Raw genomic sequence first — 13,254 nt, 5'->3', positions numbered from 1 at the left:
AACGGATCTGTAAAACCCCTTCAGCATGTTGTACCCTTTTCAATGTTGGGTTCACGGAAGCAGTCGTCGATTTAATACACTTGTAGTCAACTACCTCAACTGGGAATCAAAGACTGTATATGGATTGTATTATAGTTGCTGCGATTTGGCGACGCTGATATATCGTAAGATGTACTGTACTTGTATTGCCCGTTTGTGAGATCGTGATAATCCCAATTTTTTTTCTTAAAAAAAAATCCTGACAATATGTATGAAATGACAAAAGCATGAATGAAAGTTGTAAACAAATTATTTATATTACTCAAATTAACACTTTGAAAGCATGTTTTTGCAGTGATTGATGGCACCACCGATTAACACGGTTGGCCTATTACGGTGTGAAATAATTTAAATAGAGTACATTCAAACGACCTCAATTTCTGTAGTTCATTCTATTGAATAATGTCGTGTGTAACTGACAGCATGTGCGATATGAAAGTTATGATTGTTAATTGAACTTAAGTAGTTTTTTTTGTAAGAAATATTCATTCACATTAAAAGTAGAGCAAAGCACAAACGCAGTACAATACTGTACATATGTGGAATAGAATTAAGCACTTATGGGAAAGTGCTATCGTGATGTCATTGTGAAATTTGGTATAAATTCGTGAAAATGTTATCGCGGCAACCCTATATTGTGCGTACAGTATTGTCTCATCTGTACTACAAGTGGTTAGTTGATGGTGAATTAGATACTGTACTCTAATTGGGGACTTTGGTTAAATGGTGGACTTAAAACATTTTTATTATTGTGATTTCACTCGGACTGAAGTCCATGTCCACTGCTGTACAATAACATAACTTGGTGCAGCCCAGGGTCATATTCATCTTAGGATACAGACTTGTGTAAATGTCACCACCTCCTAGTACCTCCCAATGCCATATACTATGCTCTGCTCTCCAAATATTCCAAAAGGACATTGTGAGTAAACCCACTGAGCCAAACTATATATAATTAGGGTATTGTTTTGGCATGCGGGATATACTCACATCTCGCATACTAAACACGCACGTAATATTGTCTCCCATTTATGGTGGGCAGCAACTTAAAAGAGAGTGGGGTATTTTGATTTCCCTCCAGGCATGCAACTAGATCATTTTTCAAAGTCATGGGAGTGGTTTAAATTTAATTTTTAAAAACATGCCATCTCCGCAGAGTTGCCAGTTGAAAATGAAATGCTTAAACAACTGGAGATCAAAAGGTCATTAAATAATTTTCAACTGTAAAATCTGGAAATTAAATTAAATTTTTTGCAGTGAAGTGCACACTTAAGTTATTTACAGCAAGGCTGGCTGCAAAGTGTGCCTGAAGATAAAGTGAGAGAAAAAAATATATGTAATGCAACTTCACTGAACAGAAAATCATTTTGGAAGGGACACAATCATAAAATACAACTGATAATATTTTACTATGGTAGAGTGATTGTTAAAGGTGGACCGTGTTCGTGAACATAAGGCAGATCTGAAACACGGTAGGACCAATACCTCGGCCGTGGCTGATCACTGTTTTAATGCGGTGGGCTCACACGAAATTGATTTCTCTAAGACGTAGGTACTTTGAAAACCGACTGGCTATCAACAAAGATTCGTTAATGAAGCCATCCATTTTTAAAGACACAGACACAATTTCAGCTGAGAAGATGGGTACAAATTGAGCAGTCATTGGAAGAACGTTATCAACCAGTTTAAGTCTGAACTGGCTGTGATGTTTCCATCCTACCTCCTTCCGATGTTGTTATTTTCAGCTCTCCGATTCCACATTAACAGGTCAAATTTCACACACAACCACCTTCGCGCGCCGACCTTGAGCTTACGGTTCTGCGATCCGCCATTAACATGCTAATCTCTCACATTAACATAGCCACCTCAGCGCGCTCGCCGTGGAGGCCGCTCACCGATCTTACATTAACATGCAAATTATTACCTGGCAGCCCTTTGATTGGTGGAAAACCCACCACCGTCACGGTCACTGCCCACCACTTACATGAACATTAGCTGCCCCGCCAATGCTGCTGATATTTGGGCTACGCCCATTTCAAACCTTTATAAACAATTTGCCTTTAGAAGCTAACCCCCTTTTCCTCATGACGACCGCTTGTGTTGCGATCGAAACGTCGTAATTTTTTGTTATTCTCTTTGAACCTATCTACGTGACTTTACCAAAAGACCCAAAGAGTACAGGATTAAATGTTCATAGAATGAGGTGAGTGGGAGCTGGAAGGAGTGATTTTGATATAAAATTATACTGTAGGTTATTTAAAGGAACATACGAATGCACTTTAAGAACGTTTGTAATCAGTGCGTATCGCTTGCATGACACATGGATCAAACATAGACACAGAACGTGGGACACGATGTATCATCTCCACTTCCCTGAGGTTGGGTGGTTGATGTGCCTGACGAGCCTGGGCGTGCGGACTCTCAATTGCTGTCGGCTCAGGTTAAGCACGTGACAGGATGGGCGAACAGGTGCAAGGGAACTGGAATTGGCCGGACGGGCCGAGGGGAGGGGCGGCCGAGGGAGGAGCAGGGGCAGCAGGAGATAGAGGATATAAGGCAAGCCTCGAGCTAGGTTCGAGGTTGTTCGGTGAATGGAAGAGTTATGCTCATCGCTTGGGGCCGCGCTCTTCGACATCATGGGTCAAAGGCACGAGGGCTGCTCTGACCAGACATGCAGTTATCCTGCAAGCGCGAAGAGGATTGGTGTCTGTAGCCCCGGCCGAAGAGAGTTAGGTGACATACAGTGAGGGAAAAAAGTATTTGATCCCCTGCTGATTTTGTACGTTTGCCCACTGACAAAAAAATGATCAGTCTATAATTTTAATGGTAGGTTTATGTGAACAGTGAGAGACAGAATAACAACAACAAAAATTCAGAAAAACACATGTCAAAAATGTTATAAATTGATTTGCATTTTAATTAGGGAAATAAGTATTTGACCCCCTCTCTAATCAGAAAGATTTCTGGCTCCCAGGTGTCTTTTATACAGGTAACGAGCTGAGATTAGGAGCACACCTGTTCACAGAAGCAATCAATCAATCAGATTCCAAACTCTCCACCATGGCCAAGACCAAAGAGCTCTCCAAGGATGTCAGGGACAAGATTGTAGACCTACACAAGGCTGGAATGGGCTACAAGACCATCGCCAAGCAGCTTGGTGAGAAGGTGACAACATTTGGTGTGATTATTCGAAAATGGAAGAAACACAAAAGAACTGTCAATCTCCCTCGGCCTGGGGCTCTATGCAAGATCTCACCTCGTGGAGTTGCAATGATCATGAGAACGGTGAGGAATCAGCCCAGAACTACACGGGAGGATCCTGTCAATGATCTCAAGGCAGCTGGGACCATAGTCACCAAGAAAACAGTTGGTAACACACTACGCCGTGAAGGACTGAAATCCTGCAGTGCCCGCAAGGTCCCCCTGCTCAAGAAAGCACATATACATGCCCATCTGAAATTTGCCAATGAACATCTGAATGATTCAGAGGACAACTGGGTGAAAGTGTTGTGGTCAGATGAGACCAAAATGGAGCTCTTTGGCATCAACTCAACTCGCCGTGTTTGGAGGAGGAGGAATGCTGCCTATGACCCCAAGAACACCATCCCCACCGTCAAACATGGAGGTGGAAACATTATGCTTTGGGGGTGTTTTTCTGCTAAGGGGACAGGACAACTTCACCGCATCAAAGGGACGATGGACGGGGCCATGTACCGTCAAATCTTGGGTGAGAACCTCCTTCCCTCAGCCAGGGCATTGAAAATGGGTCGTGGGTGGGTATTCTAGCATGACAATGACCCAAAACACACGGCCAAGGCAACAAAGGAGTGGCTCCAGAAGAAGCACATTAAGGTCCTACAGTGGCCTGCCCAGTCTCCAGACCTTAATCCCATAGAAAATCTGTGGAGGGAGCTTAAGGTTCGAGTTGCCAAACGTCAGCCTCGAAACCTTAATGACTTGGAGAAGATCTGCAAAGAGGAGTGGGACAAAATTACTCCTGAGATGTGTGCAAACCTGGTGGCCAACTACAAGAAACGTCTGACCTCTGTGATTGCCAACAAGGGTTTTGTCACCAAGTACTAAGTCATGTTTTGCAGAGAGGTCGAATACTTATTTCCCTCATTAAAATGCAAATCAATTTATAACATTTTTGACATGCGCTTTTCTGGATGTTTTTGTTGTTATTCTGTCTCTCACTGTTCAAATAAACCTACCATTAAAATTATAGACTGATCATTTCTTTGTCAGTGGGCAAACGTACAAAATCAGCAGGGGATCAAATACTTTTTTCCCTCACTGTAGTCTCGTGTGTAACGGTGTAGCATTGTGTGAATAGAAGTTGTTGCCTCCTAACAGTGTGTCTGCAAATGATAACACTACACCTGATAAAATAAAATAGTTTAGTTTGTATATAATTATTTCAGCGATTTGCTTACCCTTACTCTACTTTGCACTCATATCGTGTGTTTGTTTTGTTTTGTCGTTGTAACGTTCTGACCCGCCCCTGTTGGACAGCTGTGAAACCGAGCTTTATAGTTTATCGGATTCCTCCAGTATAAATACAGATTCTGATTGGAGCCCCATCACTTGGCAATCCGCGTGTGCCCGATCCCTGCTCCTTACGCCCGCAAGCAGCGGGGCGCTTTGGGTGCGGGTGGAAGTCACCGACTCGTCGATTCGCACCGGTTGCATAACCGCGCTCTAACAAACAAAACAAACATTTGCGAAAACGCGCTACTTTACGGCAGCAGAAAATGCCCGCATCGCCAATTCACAGCCAAGTTACGAGATAAAATACGACTGTTAGCTTCGGCATTAAAACGTCATGCGTCCTGTGCAACAACAAAAAAAATCCCAATTACATATGTGCCCATAAACCTTGTGAATTTGAATAGATCCCTGTCTCTGGCATTTATATTGCCAGCAGGCAGCTTCCCTTTAAAAAAGAGGGGGGGGGGGGTGGCTATTGGATGTTCTTATAAAACTGTATGTGCTGTAATTAATCACATCTCCAACACAACCGACTATTCGGTCAAAGCCACCCGCTTAAAGACCATTCGCGCATTTGATCACACATTTCACAAACGTTTTCATGATGCTCCTGGGCTCGGTGACACCGGCACGCGGCAATTAATGCCAAAGCGCTTCCACAATGCCTCCCCATTCCTCGCTCTCACCCTTCCCACCAGCGTTGCATGCCACCAGCCTCCCCCCATCGTCCCCCCCCCCAACCCGCCACCCCTCCCCTCGGTGTGCCCCCTACATGCCCTCTCCTATCCCCGGTGAAAAAAAAGAAGACATAAGCTACAAAGCGGTGCCCGTAACTATTTAATCACTGGAGCCTAGCGAGCGTCGTTCGTGTTTGCGCAGTTGCAATGTTTCTTCTCGTTGGGGGGGGGGGGGGGGGTCACGGATCGGAGCCGCCGCGCTCAAGAGCTGCGCATTGAGGAGTCCGGGAGAGTCACCGCTCGGCCGCATTCTTCACGTTTCCGGGCCACCCTTTTGGTGCTTTACGGGAATATGAGTCACTCGCGCGCTTGGATGCTTATTTACCCTCTGGGCTTGCTTGCTCGCGCACAGAAAAAAAACCGCGTCAATTATCGTATCAAAAGGCAATGCAAATGATGTTGACATTCTTAAAAAAGATGTTCATAAGCATTAAGCTTCCCGGTCAAACTATTGATAACGAGTCTTACTGCAGAAGTGTGCAATACACATGGTGGATAGATGCTATTCTGCCTTTTGTTGAGAGGGAAAACATTTAATCGTTAATTATAAGTTGAAATCTTTTTTCTTTGTGAACTGCTTTTTGTGTTTAGTTTGTTGTCCTTCCCCCGCACCTCTGATTAGCGCAACTGGCTACGTACGAAAGAAGTTCTCCATGCATTAACACAATATGTTATTTTAAAGTAATATTACGTGTTAAAATTAAAATACTTTTCTATTGTACCATGGAGTAAACATCCTCAGTTGTCTTTGGGATATTGGATGAGATTTTTCTACACAAAGTGTCGTGGACGAGATTGTGAAATAAAACATAGACACTGAAATGTCAAATCGCTATCACAATAATATAAACAATAATGATCCGACGAGAGGCCGACATAAATTGATAGACAGGCACAGACACAGTACAGGAGCACCAACAGATCACAATTCTAATGTCTAAGTAGCTTTACAAATTAAAAATAAACATGAAGCATTTGATAGATATCAGACTAGCGTGAGTGACCAAGAAACGCCAAGGAGAATGCTTAAATGGCAAGCACTGCTAAAGGTTGAGTATTGTTTCTTAATTTTGATTTGTATTTACCGTGTTGTATACAGATGTAGAGCTGCACTGAATGAAAGATAACAGTGTAACAATGTTTTTGTTGTTCCTGGGTAGTCAGTGTTATTTCCTCATTGCTTATGCCTCAAATGGACAGAAAATGGCTATTATTCCCCACAAACTTTGCTTTTATGACCAGGATAGTAATATTTAGATATTTATCTATTTTCCAGAACATTCCAGATAGAGTCAGTGCTGAGTAAACTTAGAGTAACTTCTAGAACATTCTAGAACTTTCCAGTAATATAAATAGCAGCGTAAATACAGGGGCCTTAAGCTAACTAGTTCAGTTTAGTTCCAGCTGCATTAGTCGATACATATCTGCATTTTTATGAGATGGCATTAAGAGGCTGCAAGCATCTGGCAGACGCATTTTGCTATGTCTGGGGCCAATTTATCCAAGACAAGAGCGAAAAAGTACTCTGTGGAAGCATCTGCTAAGATGTGTGAGTCCTACAAGGCATATTTCGGCATGCCTGTCGGGGATTAAGACAAACTATGGGCACCTCATTTCACCTGCGAGCAATACAAAAAAACTCTGGAAGGTAAGATGTACAATTGTTGCTTGGAATTTTATGTTATGAAATTAATTGTAAAAGTTTTTAATTTTAGAATGTTTTACAATTTTCAATCTTATTGAAAAAATATATCATTCTGAAAAATGTTGTGAGAATCTCTTACACATTAGTCAAGGGTGAAATAAATATATTTTTGTAGGATGGTACAGAGGAGAAAAGAGGGCCATGAAGTTCGCTATCCCATGAATTTGGCAGGAACCCACTGACCACTCAAGGAACTGCTAATTCTGCATGGTGGACCCTTCCAAACATCGGACTGGCAAGAATGCACCTGCTATCACGTATCCGGACCTTCCTTCATCCATCGCCCCGGTGCCATACTGCCATGAGCTTCCGGTACCCACTCCTCCGGAGAGAGAGCAGCCGTCTTTAGAAGAGAGCAGAAAGTCAGAGAGGGAGGAAGATGTTGATCCAGATGACAATTTCAGTGGTGGAGCTGAGGAGAGAAACCCATACTACCCCAACCAAAAATACCTCAACGACTTGATCAGAGATCTTGGATTCACCAAGTCCAATGCCAAGCTTCTGACGTCTAAGCTCAAGCAATGGAACTTGTTGGATAAAAGTGTGCAAGTTGCAGATCAGAGGAAGCGTCACCAACCTTTTTACAGCTTCTTCACCCATCAAGATGGGCTGTGCTTCTGACACAATGTGACCAGTCTGTTTGAGGCAATCGGAATCGCCTGTAACCAGAATGAGTGGCACCTCTTCATTGACAGCTCATACAGGAGCCTCAAAGCCGTGCTGCTCCATAATGGTAACAAGTACTTGTCTCTTCCCCTGGCTCACTCGGTGCACCTCAAAGAAGATTACAACAGCATCAAGACCTTGCTGGACGCCTTGAAGGATGATGAGTACGGCTGGAAGGTCATCGAAGACTTCAAAATTGTGGCATTCCTGATGGGTCTCCAAGGCGGTTTTACCAAGTTTTCCTGCTGTCTTTGCCTTTGGGACGGCAGGGACACCAAGGCACTACCACAGGTGGGACTGGCCACAGCGGACCGAGTTCTCTGTGGGGAGGAACAACGTCAAGTGGGAGCCACTGCACATCAAATTGGGCCTTATGAAACAATTTGTCAGAGCTGTAGATAAGGAGTCGGCAGCCTTCAAGTACCTTCAAGACTTCTTTCCTAAGCTGTATGAGGGAAAGGTCAAAGCCGGTGTCTTCGTTGGACGACAGATAAAGAAGATCCTGGAGTGCAATGAATTCCCCAAGAAGCTCACTAGTAAGGAGAAAAAGGCATAGAATAGCTTTGTCGCAGTGGTTCGTGGCTTCCAGGGCAATCACAAGGTCGAAAACTATGTAGAGCTGGTTGAGACTCTGGTGAAGAACTACGGCACAATGGGCTGTAGGATGTCCCTCAAAGTCCATATCCTTGATGCTCATCTTGATAAATTCAAGGAGAACATGGGGACGTACTCAGAGGAGCAAGGCGAGTGCTTCCACCAGGATATACTGGACTTTAAACACCGCTACCAAGGACAGTATAACGAGAACATGATGGGAGAATGCATTTGGGGGCTGATTCGTGAAAGTTATTTCCAGTAAAATCGTAAATCTCGAAAAACTACTCACTTCTAAATCTTTTGGAATATTGTTGTATTACTTTAATATAAATACATGTTAACTTTGATTCACATGTTGTTTTTCTGACTTTATGTCAACGAATGGACACAAATTCGCCCGTTTTCTCATTGAAAATAGGTAAATTTAAAAAATATCACTGTCCTGGTCACAAAAGCAAAGTTTGTGGGGAATCATAGCCATTTCCTATACTTTTTGGCATAAGCAATTACGAAATAACACTTACTACCCAGGAACAAAAATTGCGTTACATAGTGTTATGCAATTGAATAGCAATTATGTTGAAACGTTGACTTATGAAACATTTCACAATGGATTATGACAACTTAATGTGCTTTAAAATATATTTCTGGGGATGTGTCGAATTATTAGAAATCAGCAAATGAGCCTATTCTTATGATATGAACTCGGACTCCCTACTAAGATAAAGGCTCCCAATTAAGATAACTGCTCAATATTGGATTAAGGACGTCAGTATTAAATGCATTGTCACAGTTAACCAAATGTCTTCTACAAAATGTGACTCATTCCCCAGAGAACGCCTTCTCACAGTGTAGCATCACAAATGAAATGACACGCACTTTTCGGCAGCAAAGTTTCGATCTTTCCGCAATGTCAGCATCACGAGAACGTGGTCTGTGTGCGATTTTTGCATCAAGGGGAGCGACCATGAATATGTTTTTGTTTGTTTGTTTGTTAGATTGCGTAAATATTTATTTGTATTATATTTATGCGATCTATTATGGATAATATTGGTCGCGAAAGCCTACGTGTTAAACTGACCATGGACATGCTTCGCTGGATTCTTACAGTGATGATGACCACAACAAAATGGGTTAAGTGATGCGATTTGTTGATTGCAATTTAAACTTTTGCTTGCACATTAAATTCAGAGTGTATTAACTCATTATTTTCAGTCTGTCTTCCGTGTCCAAGAGAACACGCACAAGAGGAAGACCAACACCGAGATGTAGCTATGAGATCAGTTCATGTGCAGCGGTGAGGTAGATGTTAACAGCACTGGATCATCAACAGAAGAATATGAATCAAATCACAACGATGAATTGTGACAATCCATTAAATATTGGCAGGCAAGCCCTAATATGACACTAAGTGCCTAATTTCGTTCATTTCATGTGCAGTAAAACTTTTTCACACACAGAAAATTTGCAATTCTAAGTTGAACTAATAACAAATGAAGAAGTACTTATTAAAAACGCACAAATCAAAGTCATCTAGTCGTGAAGATTATCGCAATAAGGAAGGCAACAACATTATTGGGATGTGTGATGAGACGACCAGGCATCGGAGAGCTTGTCGATTACTGAAAAACGTGAGTACGAGAGATCGAAAGGGAGACAAAGGCAACACACCGAAATGGTTCGGATCGCGAGCACAGAGAAAGTGTGGCACGTCACGAGAAACAAGGGACAAGAAGAGATGGAGATCTCAGTGTAAACTTTCTGGATTGTGCATGATGCTTGATGATAATTAAGATTATAACTACAGAAGAAACATTTACCACTCACAAATGGGTGAAATTGTGACCAAAGATAAAGTAGAAGCACTCCCTTTGCTTTGTTGGGCTGCCAACTATGCTCCTCCTTCCTGCCGTCCTCAATTTAAATATATCGGTGTACCATTGAATATATTAGCGTATCATTCAGTATATGAATATATAATTAATATCAGTATCACGTATTCTTTACTTCACCTCTTGTATAATATAACGCCCACAAATTAGACCAACAACTGCATTTATACGATGCTCACTGCATGAATATCTTTAAACAAATTAGTTGTCAAATAAATTGAATGAAAATTACGATGCCAGGATCCCTAAGTGGTTGTTGGCCGAATTCCATAATTGCGTACGTGGCTGTTTGAAAGTTATTTTTATTCTTCTTCAGAAGTACTCAGACGAAAGCTCTTTTGCCATAGCTATTCAAGGCCTTTAAAATTGAGTATGATACAATTTTAAATATTCCAACCGCCAGTATAACTTGTGCAACACGCGAAGTGGAGCCGTTGTTAGTATTCCCAATTTGGCCGAAAAACAAGGGGTCCCTTAACAGAGACATAGACATGTGTTAATAGTTGAAGAAGGAATGGGTACTTGCTCTAAAAATCCATACAAATACCCCACAAAACGGCTCCAAGCCACAAGAACACTCCTGCCATACCTGAATGCATACCATCGGACAACTGGGCTTTGAAACCCCCCATTCTTAGAGTCTCCAAGGAAACGGCAAACCACCCAGCTAGGTGCAAAGAGGTTTGGCACAATGGTTGAAAATCCTGCGAGCACATAAATAGGGAATGAAAGTGCCTTTAGTCGCAGGCTGCCACCTCTTCGGTTTCTCAACGACAGGTGTGAATATTGCGTCCGCCAGAGTGTGATGAACGAATTCGAACGCGGTGGCAAAGATATGAAAGTGATAAAATCACAGTCTGTACTTTTATTTTACTCGACTAAATTGTGCCATCGATAAAGCTGCTGAAAAAACAACCAAATCCAATTGCAAATTTGCACAGGCATATAATGGTCTATGGAGTTTAAGAGGCACGTGATCTGTAGATCAAATAGAACAAGATGGCAAGAAAGAACCCGACGTCTCAAAATGAAGCTATTGTAAAAATAATCTTGAACAATTCAGCCGTCAAATACGTACACACAAGCGTACACATGAAACACGCACACACAGACACCTGTGCAAGCGTCTGAGCCTCCTGTGCAGGTGTCTGAGCTTCAATGCAAATTCCATTTTATTATCCCAATTAAACCATTTACATACACACTATGCCTCTTTTGCGATTATAATAAAAAAAAGATCGTTACAATAATACACCTTATAAAATAACATTAGGAAGTATTATCACATCCATGGGATTACAGCTTTAGTGCAGTCACGTTTATGGAATATTCATTGTACATGCGTTCCACGCACAATGTAAAAACATCCAACGGATGTCCCATTCGATTTGACGCGTGGACATTAACCCCGCCATGGTGCGTGCCGGAGACGCGGAAAACACCGCGGCGCACTGCACGCAACGAGGAGGAGGAGGAAAGAGGCGGCTGCGCACGAGTTTGTTCAGCGGCGGCGGCGACCACCGCACAACTCCTTCCTTCTCTCCAGGCAAAGGTCGTGTAAATGTCAGGCACGGTACACACGCGCACGAAGCGCGCTCGTCCACACTTTGATCCCGAGCGCAGCAGCTGGATGCGTGCGCGCGGCTGCGAGCACGCGAGCGATTGAGCAACGCCGCTCCTGCTTGTCCAGACATGTCGTGTACCCCCCACAACCACCACCACCACCACCACCCCACCCCCACGAGCCGCCAACGCCCACCCGAGCCCCCCACAAGCCATGCCCCCTGCTTCCCCCACCACCACCGCCGCCGCCTTCCCCTTTCCCTTCCACACTTCAAGAAGCATAAAAAACGAACGGAAGAGCAATCGATAGAAAGAGCCGAGGCGTCCAAACAACCTTGGCTTTGTGCACGCACCACAGGCACGCGCACATTGTGCATTCACCTAAAACGCCGGTTCCGTTTGTGTTTTTCTGCGAGTAGGATGTAGGATGTGGAGGGTAGTGGAGGATACGTTTTTTTTTAAAGCCAGGGATAAAAGCTTAAAGCCACTAAAGACAACTTAAACAGTACAAAAGCAACAGAGCAGCCACTGAATGAGTCCGAAAAATTATCCCAATATTGACCACTTAGGATGAAGTTATAATAATCTGCTACATCACCGTGACTTACCAGAGGCACTGCTCATAGTGCACACTGCACGTGACCGCCGTTTCGATTTGAAATTCAGCACGTGAGGCAATCCGCCAAAGTGTGGAGCCGTGGTGCAGTGGTTCATGCACTGCACTATGAACCTGAAGACCCAAGTTCAATTCCCAGCCACAGTTAACCTCAATTGCAAGTGATATCGGAACTGGTCTTGTCGTGATTTGAAGCTTTCGTGACTGCAGGAATCCATACTCTTTGGTTATTTCGGTAAAGTCACGTAGGTAGAAAATAATGGACGCTTGTGTTGCGCCCGAAACATCGAGATTAATTTTATTTTATACCTACGTGACTTTACCGAAAGAACCAAAGAGTATGGACTTGTCGTCCTCTCCGCTCCACCGACCCACACTGACAAACGTAGTGATGAATGGTCAAACAACTCTCATGCCCAACATGATGTGGGAAGGAATTCTTAATTTGATGAATTGAAAATTAAATGGCTGGCATGTATTTAAACAATTTTTTACTAAAACTAAATTCTTTTATTTTACCTGTTAAGGTCCACTGGGCTATATACTGTCGCTCTTTTTCAGAAGCGACCTGGTCACAAATGATAGCTCAATGAAGTGGCTTATCATGTGGACGTTTATACCAACCAAATACTCGAAACGCATGTTTCTAAATATGGATGGGAAAACCCGAGAACCCGGAGAAAAATCAACACGACCACAGGGAGAACATGCAAACTCGAAATATACAGGCGTCAGGGTCAGGATCGAACCCACATTCTCCCGTATACCAGGCAAGGGAGACAACATCTATGCCTGCTCATATTTAACACACCATATTTCAATGATATTAATGTCAGCTCTATGCCACGTACACAGCAAATAAACATACGTTTGCTTATTATACAGTAGATGGCAAGCATTTTCACACCGCTGTTGAATCAGTGACATTGGTAAAAGAGACTTTGTTTG

The sequence above is a fragment of the Lethenteron reissneri genome, chromosome 26 (assembly GCF_015708825.2).
Source record: "Lethenteron reissneri isolate LAM-NWPU_2019-01 chromosome 26, ASM1570882v1, whole genome shotgun sequence".
Classification (NCBI taxonomy): Eukaryota; Metazoa; Chordata; class Hyperoartia; order Petromyzontiformes; family Petromyzontidae; genus Lethenteron; species Lethenteron reissneri.
This window is presented reverse-complemented; position numbering follows the sequence as displayed.